Consider the following 10,000-nt stretch of genomic DNA (forward strand, 5'->3'; position numbering starts at 1 on the left):
CACTCTTCTAAGATGTGTCAATACATTTCCCTCTCCGTCCTTAATCACCCGGACCTGTTGTACATCCTTTCCATCTTTATCTCTCTGTTTCGCCAACCTATATAGATCGTTCTCACCCTCCTTACTATCCAACTGAGCATACAAGTCATCATACGCCCTTTGTTTTGCCTTCGCTACCGCCATCTTTACCTTTCGCCGCATCTCCCTGAACTGCTTTCTGTTCTCTTCAGTCCTCTCAGTATCCCACTTCTTCTTCGCTAACCGCTTTCTCCGTATATACTCCTGCACTTCCTCATTCCACCACCAAGTCTCCTTATCAACTTTCCTTCCAGATGACAAACCGAGTACTCTTCTACCTGTCTCCCTGATAACACTAGCTGTTGTTGTCCAATCATCTGGCAGCTCACCCTGACCACCCAGACCCTTTCTCAACTCCTCCCTGAAAACCGTGCAACGCTCCTCCCTTTTCAGCTTCCACCACTTTGTCCTCTGCTCTGCCTTTGTCCTCGTCATCTACCTTGTCACCAGAGTCGTCGCACAAACCGCCATCCTATGCTGTCTGGCTACACGCCCACCTACAACTACTTTGCAGTCACCGATCTCTTTCAGGTTACCTCGTCTATACAAGATGTAGTCTACCTGCGTGCTCCTACCTCCGCTCTTATAAGTTACCCTATGTTCCTGTTTTTTCTGGAAAAAGGTATTCACTACACCCATTTCCATCCCTTTTGCAAAATCTACCACCATCTGTCCCTCTGCATTCCTATCCTGGATACCATATCTGCCCATCACTTCTTCATCCCCTCTATTGCCTTCACCAACATGTCCATTGAAGTCTGCACCAATTACCACTCTCTCATTTCTGGGAATATTCTGCATCACTTCATCCAACTCATTCCAGAACTTCTCCTTCTCTTCAGGTTCACATCCCACCTGTGGCGCATAGCCACTAACAACACTGAGCATCACACCTTCAATTTCCAATTTCAGACTCATAAGTCTATCTGACATTCTTTTCACCTCTAGGACGTTCCTTACAAACTCCTCCTTCAAGATGACTCCTACTCCATTTCTCTTCTTGTCAGCACCATAATAGTATAACTTAAAGCCTGCTCCTAAGCTTCTAGCCTTACTACCCTTCCACCTGGTCTCCTGGACACACAGTATATCCAGCTTCCTTCTCTGCATCGTGTCCATCAACTCTCTACCTTTTCCTGTCATAGTCCCAATATTCAAAGTCCCTACTCTCAGTCCCAGGCTCTTTCCTTTCCTCCTCTCTCTCTGCTTCCGAACACGCACTCCTCCTCTTCTTCTTCTTCTTGTTCTTCGACCCACAGTAGCCCGATTTCCATTAGTACCCTGTAGGTCATCAGTACCAATGGCGGTCGTTGTTAACCCGGTCCGCGACCCATCCGGTATGGTATAGTTATGGTTGACTCGCATGTTTGGTTTTGGCAAACGTTTTACGCCGGATGCCCCTCCTGACGCAACCCTCTGCATTTATCCGGGCTTGGGACCGGCACAGGGAGACACTGCTCCGTGCCCCCCCCCCCCCCCCCCCCCCCCAAAGGCAGGCTTGGAGAGACACGGGCCAGTGCCGCCCTGAGGCTGCATTACCCTCTCTTTCTTACATTTATTATAAAAATATGCTTATCTTCCTTTTAGCTCATCACACATGTCTTTATGATTTTCAGTCCATGCCTCAGCCGGCCTGAAGCTCCACTGATGCGCATGTGCGGATGCCTCTATCTAGCGGACATAAAATAAAGACAATCATTCAAATGTGAATGAGTCGGCGTGATGCTCCGGGATGTGTGGAGCTCAGGGAGCTCCACGAGTGAGGGAGTTAAGTTAGGGCGGGGGTGCAAGTAGGCTCTAGGATTCCCCGAGTCGGGGCGAGCGATGGGTTTAGAGGCGTATCGCATTGAAGATAATGGCCGCATATCCTTCTTGGACTTTTCTAAAGCCTTTGACTCGGTCGAACATCCATTTATCATAGCAACGCTCGAACATTTTGGATTTGGTTAAATATTCAGGAATGTGATCCGTGGGCTCTATGAGAATATTCATAGCTGTGTCACCCTGCCAAGCGGCACCACTCCGAGCTTCCATGTTGATGTGGGAATCCCCCAAGGTTGCCCCATCTCACCCTATTTATTTATAATTGCTACCGAAATGCTAGCCGTTTATGTTGAAAAGAGCAACGATATCCAAAAGTTAGACGTGCTGGGGACTGAAATTGTTATTAGCCTGCTGGCAGATGACACAACCTTAGTTTTGAAAAATGAACATCAAGTCCCAATAAGTGCCGAAAACAACCAAAACATTCTCCAAGGCTTCAGGATTGTCATTAAACTTAAAGAAATGCAAACTTCTTGCGCTGCATGACTCGCCACTAAAGGAAATCAGCGATGTTTCCATGAAATCAGAAATAAAATACTTGAGCATTTTCCTATCCAAGGACCAAACGTTAAATCAATCCAGGAACATTGAATCTAAACTGAATCAAAGTAAAGCTTAATTCTAATATATGGCTCCAGAGAGATTTATCAATATTAGGCCGGATATATTTGACTAAAATGGATGTGTTTATCCAGATGTATATACCCAGCGTATTCCAATGCTGCTCCAAATCAACTCGTAAAATCTGTTAACCAAATCAATTTCAACTTTATCTGGAGGAACAGACCACACCATCTAAGAAAAATCACATATGGTGAAAGAAACAAGTGAAGGAGGGCTGAAAGTGATAGAGTCGGACTGCTTGAATGGGACATTGAAGGTGAACTGGTTGAAATCCTGGATCAAACCTCATCGTTCTTTCTGGTATTGTACTCCAAACTACTTATTCAACAAAGTCGGCGGCCTGAGTCTTCTGCTTATCTCTGACTTGGATATCAACAAGATTCCTGTCAAATGTTCAGAGTTCCATAAACAAATATTATTATACTGGAAAATGATATACGTACACAATTTCTCACCACACAGTATAATAGTTTGGAACAATCGATATGTACTGCATGGCAACAAACCTCTGTTTTACAAGGAATGCTTTGAGAAAGGTATATGGTCGATAATTGACTTGATGGATGACACTGGCAGTCCTCTGGACAATGAGCAGTTCTGTACTACACACAGATTCAAGCCTCCCATATTAGAGTTGCTAAAGTTACGAAACGCACTGCCTCGACAATTTGTATTCCTGACCAAAAATATAATGACGCACCGAACCGTACAACCACAGTTACCCCGACTATCACTCCAGGGAATCTCAATTGTGGACAGAAAGCGCGGCAACTCCTTTATTAGGAAATGTTTCACAGGAAACTTATTCCCTGGACGTCAAAAAAAAAAAAAAAGGATATTTTAAATAAATTTGATGAGGAATCGATTGCCACGCTGCGAACCATGTATCTGACTCTACCCATACCCCCAAGGCAAAAGAGACCCACTTCAAAATTATGACTGACATCTACCCATCTAAGGAATTATCGAGGGTACGCTTTAATTTTGAAGATAATATTTGTACATTTTGTGAAGACAACATTGAAACCACTGACCATATATTTTTTCTCCTTCTCATTCCATCGTCACCAGTTTCCTTCTCAAAAGATGATATAACATTCTGTTTACTTATAAGCAACATAACAGATGAACTCTGTGTCAATGTTCTTTTAGGCCTGGCCAAGTTCTTCATTCACAAGAACAGAATGCAAAAATGCTCCCCAAATTTTAATGTCTTCATAAACGATTTTGAAATATAAAAAAAAAAAAAAAAAAATCCTTAAAACTTATGGAAAAATCCAAAAACTAAAAAATATAGTTACCCATGTCCGAGGTTCCTTTTTTTTTTGGTAAAAAAAAAAAAACAAAAAAAAAAAAACAACTTGATTACATGTTACATTCCCCTTGCAATTTTTTTTTTTTTTTTTCGTTTTAATTTCTTATTTGTCTATCTATTGATTTAATTACTTCCTTTTAATTTCTTTTTTTGTCTCGCACTGTAAATTTCTCACAAACCTGTAACACTATTAACTTCTCATTACATACAGAACAAATGTCCTGATGTCCGTTGCTTCCTCATCCCTGGTTGTTTCATTGACATTCAGTTCTACCTTGCTATGTTTATTTGTACATTTGTATATTTGGGTGTACTATTTATGTTCAATTAAAAACAGTTTGATGTCTGAGATTCCTTGTGAACCGCCAACTTAATTACATGTTATATTCCCCTCACAATTTTTTTTTTTCGTTTTTAATTTTATTTTTCTATCTATTTATTTAATTATATCCTTCTAATTTTCTTTTTTTGTCTAGCATTAAAAATTTCTCGCAAACCGTTAACACTATTAACTTCTGATTACTTACACCACGAATGCGCTTATGCCCCCCCACCCATCCCGCTTTTTCCGTACGGAGGCAGACACTGAGATCGAAAGCAAATGGGTGTCATTGAAATGCAGTAACAGGGTGATAACAGCCGTGTTCGAAGTGTGTAGGGGCTTATAGGAGAGCAGAAGCACGTCACGCAATTCACCTGAGTTCGGAGGATCGGGAGTACCAGGGCCCATAGCGGAGAAGCGGAAGAGCGGAGTTATGTGTCTCTTCTCAAAGGCGGGGAAACTGGGGGGCAGCAGGACCCCTTAGACCGGCTAATGTGAGTCTTCTCCGGACATAGATCACCCGGACTTATGACTGGAGCTCCCGGACCTCTGGGCACACACATATGTGAATGAGTGGATGAGCTAATGTTGGTTTGGTTGTGGATACGTTTCGGCCAATGCTATCAGCACAGCTATGATTATCCCCAGAACGTTGAGAACGAGCTCCCGGAACTCCAGACATGCGTATATAAAAGAGTGGAATTAAGGTGTGTGTGTGTGTGTGTGTGTGTGTGTGTGTGTGTGTGTGTGTGTGTGTGTATACGTGTGGGACAGAAGTAATGTTGGGGACAGAAATTGTTATTAGCCTGCTGGCAGATGACACAACCTTAGTTTTGAAAAATGAACATCAAGTCCCAATAAGTGCTGAAAAAAACCAAAACATTCTCCAAGGCTTCAGGATTGTCATTAAACTTAAAGAAATGCAAACTTCTTGCGCTGCATGACTCGCCACTAAAGGAAATCAGCGATGTTTCTATGAAATCAGAAATAAAATACTTGAGCATTTTCCTATCCAAGGACCAAACGTTAAATCAATCCAGGAACATTGAATCTAAACTGAATCAAAGTAAAGCTTAATTCTAATATATGGCTCCAGAGAGATTTATCAATATTAGGCCGGATATATTTGACTAAAATGGATGTGTTTATCCAGATGTATATACCCAGCGTATTCCAATGCTGCTCCAAATCAACTCGTAAAATCTGTTAACCAAATCAATTTCAACTTTATCTGGAGGAACAGACCACACCATCTAAGAAAAATCACATATGGTGAAAGAAACAAGTGAAGGAGGGCTGAAAGTGATAGAGTCGGACTGCTTGAATGGGACATTGAAGGTGAACTGGTTGAAATCCTGGATCAAACCTCATCGTTCTTTCTGGTATTGTACTCCAAACTACTTATTCAACAAAGTCGGCGGCCTGAGTCTTCTGCTTATCTCTGACTTGGATATCAACAAGATTCCTGTCAAATGTTCAGAGTTCCATAAACAAATATTATTATACTGGAAAATGATATACGTACACAATTTCTCACCACACAGTATAATAGTTTGGAACAATCGATATGTACTGCATGGCAACAAACCTCTGTTTTACAAGGAATGCTTTGAGAAAGGTATATGGTCAATAATTGACTTGATGGATGACACTGGCAGTCCTCTGGACAATGAGCAGTTCTGTACTACACACAGATTCAAGCCTCCCATATTAGAGTTGCTAAAGTTACGAAACGCACTGCCTCGACAATTTGTATTCCTGACCAAAAATATAATGACGCACCGAACCGTACAACCACAGTTACCCCGACTATCACTCCAGGGAATCTCAATTGTGGACAGAAAGCGCAGCAACTCCTTTATTAGGAAATGTTTCACAGGAAACTTATTCCCTGGACGTCAAAAAAAAAAAAAAGGATATTTTAAATAAATTTGATGAGGAATCGATTGCCACGCTGCGAACTATGTATCTGACTCTACCCATACCCCCAAGGCAAAAGAGACCCACTTCAAAATTATGACTGACATCTACCCATCTAAGGAATTATCGAGGGTACGCTTTAATTTTGAAGATAATATTTGTACATTTTGTGAAGACAACATTGAAACCACTGACCATATATTTTTTCTCCTTCTCATTCCATCGTCACCAGTTTCCTTCTCAAAAGATGATATAACATTCTGTTTACTTATAAGCAACATAACAGATGAACTCTGTGTCAATGTTCTTTTAGGCCTGGCCAAGTTCTTCATTCACAAGAACAGAATGCAAAAATGCTCCCCAAATTTTAATGTCTTCATAAACGATTTTGAAATATAAAAAAAAAAAAAAAAATCCTTAAAACTTATGGAAAAATCCGAAAACAAAAAAATATAGTTACCCATGTCCGAGGTTCCTTTTTTTTTTGGTAAAAAAAAAAAACAAAAAAAAAAAAACAACTTGATTACATGTTACATTCCCCTTGCAATTTTTTTTTTTTTTTTTTCGTTTTAATTTCTTATTTGTCTATCTATTGATTTAATTACTTCCTTTTAATTTCTTTTTTTGTCTCGCACTGTAAATTTCTCACAAACCTGTAACACTATTAACTTCTCATTACATACAGAACAAATGTCCTGATGTCCGTTGCTTCCTCATCCCTGGTTGTTTCATTGACATTCAGTTCTACCTTGCTATGTTTATTTGTACATTTGTATATTTGGGTGTACTATTTATGTTCAATTAAAAACAGTTTGATGTCTGAGATTCCTTGTGAACCGCCAACTTAATTACATGTTATATTCCCTTCACAATTTTTTTTTTTCGTTTTTAATTTTATTTTTCTATCTATTTATTTAATTATATCCTTCTAATTTTCTTTTTTTGTCTAGCATTAAAAATTTCTCGCAAACCGTTAACACTATTAACTTCTGATTACTTACAGCACGATTGCGCTTATGCCCCCCCACCCATCCCGCTTTTTCCGTACGGAGGCAGACACTGAGATCGAAAGCAAATGGGTGTCATTGAAATGCAGTAACAGGGTGATAACAGCCGTGTTCGAAGTGTGTAGGGGCTTATAGGAGAGCAGAAGCACGTCACGCAATTCACCTGAGTTCGGAGGATCGGGAGTACCAGGGCCCATAGCGGAGAAGCGGAAGAGCGGAGTTATGTGTCTCTTCTCAAAGGCGGGGAAGCTGGGGGGCAGCAGGACCCCTTAGACCGGCTAAGGTGAGCCTACTCCGGACAGAGATCACCCGGAGTTATGACTGGAGCTCCCGGACCTCTGGGCACACACATATGTGAATGACTGGATGAGCTAATGTTGGTTTGGTTGTGGATACGTTTCGGCCAATGCTATCAGCACAGCGATGATGAGTTCAGGTGTGTCTGTGTGTGTGTGTGTGTGTGTGTGTGTGTGCGTGTGTTTGTGTGTGTGTGAGAGTTTGTTTTTGTGGGTTGGGGGGGGTTCCCGCGGACACGGAGTACCAGGGCCTGGAGCGGATGAGGTGAGGAGCGGAGGAGAGCAGAAGCCCGGACCGTGATTCGCTTGTGTCCAGCGGCTCGGGAGTTCCAGGGCCCGAAACGGAGGAGCGGAGGAGCGGAGGAGCGGAGGAGCGGAGGAGCGGAGGAGCGGAGGAGCGGAGGAGCGGAGGACAGCAAAACCCCTTTCTGCAATTCGCCTGAGTCCGGCGGATCGGTAGTACCTGGTTCCGCAGCGGATGAGCGGAGGAGTGGAGGAGATGTTTCTCTTCTCAGATGCGGCGAGGGGGGGGGGGGCAGGACCCCTTACCCTTATCCCCCCCGGACGTTTGAGTGGAGCTCCCGGACCTCCGGGCACGCACATGCGAATGACTGGATCACAGGGAGTGCCAGGGCCTGGAGCGGATGAGCAGAGGAGAGGCGGAGGGCAGAAGCCCGGCCCTGTTCAAGAGTTCCAGGGTCCAAAGCGGGGGAGCGAAGAAGCGGAGGAGGGGAGGAGAGCAGAAGAGCAAAAAACTGGCCCGGAATTCACCGAAGTCCCGCGGATCGGGAGTTCCAGGGCCCGGAGCGGAAGAGCGGAGGAGCGGAGGAGAGGAGGAGCGGAGCAAAGCTAAGCCCGTCTTAACAACAAGGAAATTACAGATGAGGCTATAATTTCTAATGAAAACTTTAAATTCTATAGCCACGTATACACTTCGACATTGTCAAAAAGCGATTGTGACTCCTTTCCATTAAATATTCCTCAATATATCCCAAAAATAAACAACAAACAATATATGTTTGTTTATATATGTTTATATATAAACAACAAAAAATATACAGTTTGATGTCTGAGATTCCTTGTGAATCGCCAACTTAATTACATGTCGTATTCCCCTTGCATTTTTTTTTTTTGGTTTTAATTTCATTTGTCTATCTATTTATCTAATTATTTCCTTTTAATTTCGTTTTTTGTCTAGCACTGTAAATTTCTCACAAACCTGTAACACTATTAACTTCTCATTACATACAGAACAAATGTCCTCATGTCCGTTGCTTCCTCATGCCTGGTTGTTTCATTGACATTCAGTTCTACCTTGCTATGTTTATTTGTACATTTGTATATTTGGGTGTACTATTTATGTTCAATTAAAAACAGTTTGATGTCTGAGATTCCCTGTGAACCGCCAACTTAATTACATGTTATATTCCCCTCACAATTTTTTTTTTTTCGTTTTTAATTTTATTTTTCTATCTATTTATTTAATTATATCCTTTTAATTTTCTTTTTTTGTCTAGCATTAAAAATTTCTCGCAAACCGTTAACACTATTAACTTCTGATTACTTACAGCACGAATGCGCTTATGCCCCCCCACCCCCCACCCCCCCGCTTTTTCCGTACGGTGGCAGACACTGAGATCGAAAGCAAATGGGTGTCATTGAAATGCAGTAACAGGGTGATAACAGCCGTGTTCGAAGTGTGTAGGGGCTTATAGTAGAGCAGAAGCACGTCACGCAATTCACCTGAGTTCGGAGGATCGGGAGTACCAGGGCCCATAGCGGAGAAGCGGAAGAGCGGAGTTATGTGTCTCTTCTCAAAGGCCGGGAAGCTGGGGGGCAGCAGGACCCCTTAGAGCGGCTAATGTGAGCCTTCTCCGGACATAGATCACCCGGACTTATGACTGGAGCTCCCGGACCTCTGGGCACACACATATGTGAATGAGTGGATGAGCTAATGTTGGTTTGGTTGTGGAAACGTTTCGGCCAATGCTATTAGCACAGCTATGATGAGTTCAGGTGTGTCTGTGTGTGTTTGTGTGTTTGTGTGTGTGTGTGTGTGTGTGTGTGTGCGTGTGTTTGTGTGTGTGTGAGAGTTTGTTTTTGTGGGTTGGGGGGGGTTCCCGCGGACACGGAGTACCAGGGCCTGGAGCGGATGAGGTGAGGAGCGGAGGAGAGCAGAAGCCCGGACCGTGATTCGCTTGTGTCCAGCGGTTCGGGAGTTCCAGGGCCCGAAACGGAGGAGCGGAGGAGCGGAGGACGGCAAAACCCCTTTCTGCAATTCGCCTGAGTCCGGCGGATCGGTAATACCTGGTTCCGCAGCGGAGGAGCGGAGGAGTGGAGGAGATGTTTCTCTTCTCAGAGGCGGCGAGGAGGGGGGGAGAGGGACAGGACCCCTTACCCTTACCCCCCCCGGACGTTTGAGTGGAGCTCCCGGACCTCCGGGCACGCACATGCGAATGACTGGATCACAGGGAGTGCCAGGGCCTGGAGCGGATGAGCAGAGGAGAGGCGGAGGGCAGAAGCCCGGCCCTGTTCAAGAGTTCCAGGGTCCAAAGCGGGGGAGCGAAGAAGCGGAGGAGGGGAGGAGAGCAGAAGAGCAAAAAAACTGGCCCGG

This window comes from Fistularia commersonii, unplaced genomic scaffold (genome assembly GCF_037954325.1).
Source record: "Fistularia commersonii isolate RoL2024-O1a breed Wild unplaced genomic scaffold, RoL_Fcom_v1.0 HiC_scaffold_79, whole genome shotgun sequence".
NCBI lineage: Eukaryota > Metazoa > Chordata > Actinopteri > Syngnathiformes > Fistulariidae > Fistularia > Fistularia commersonii.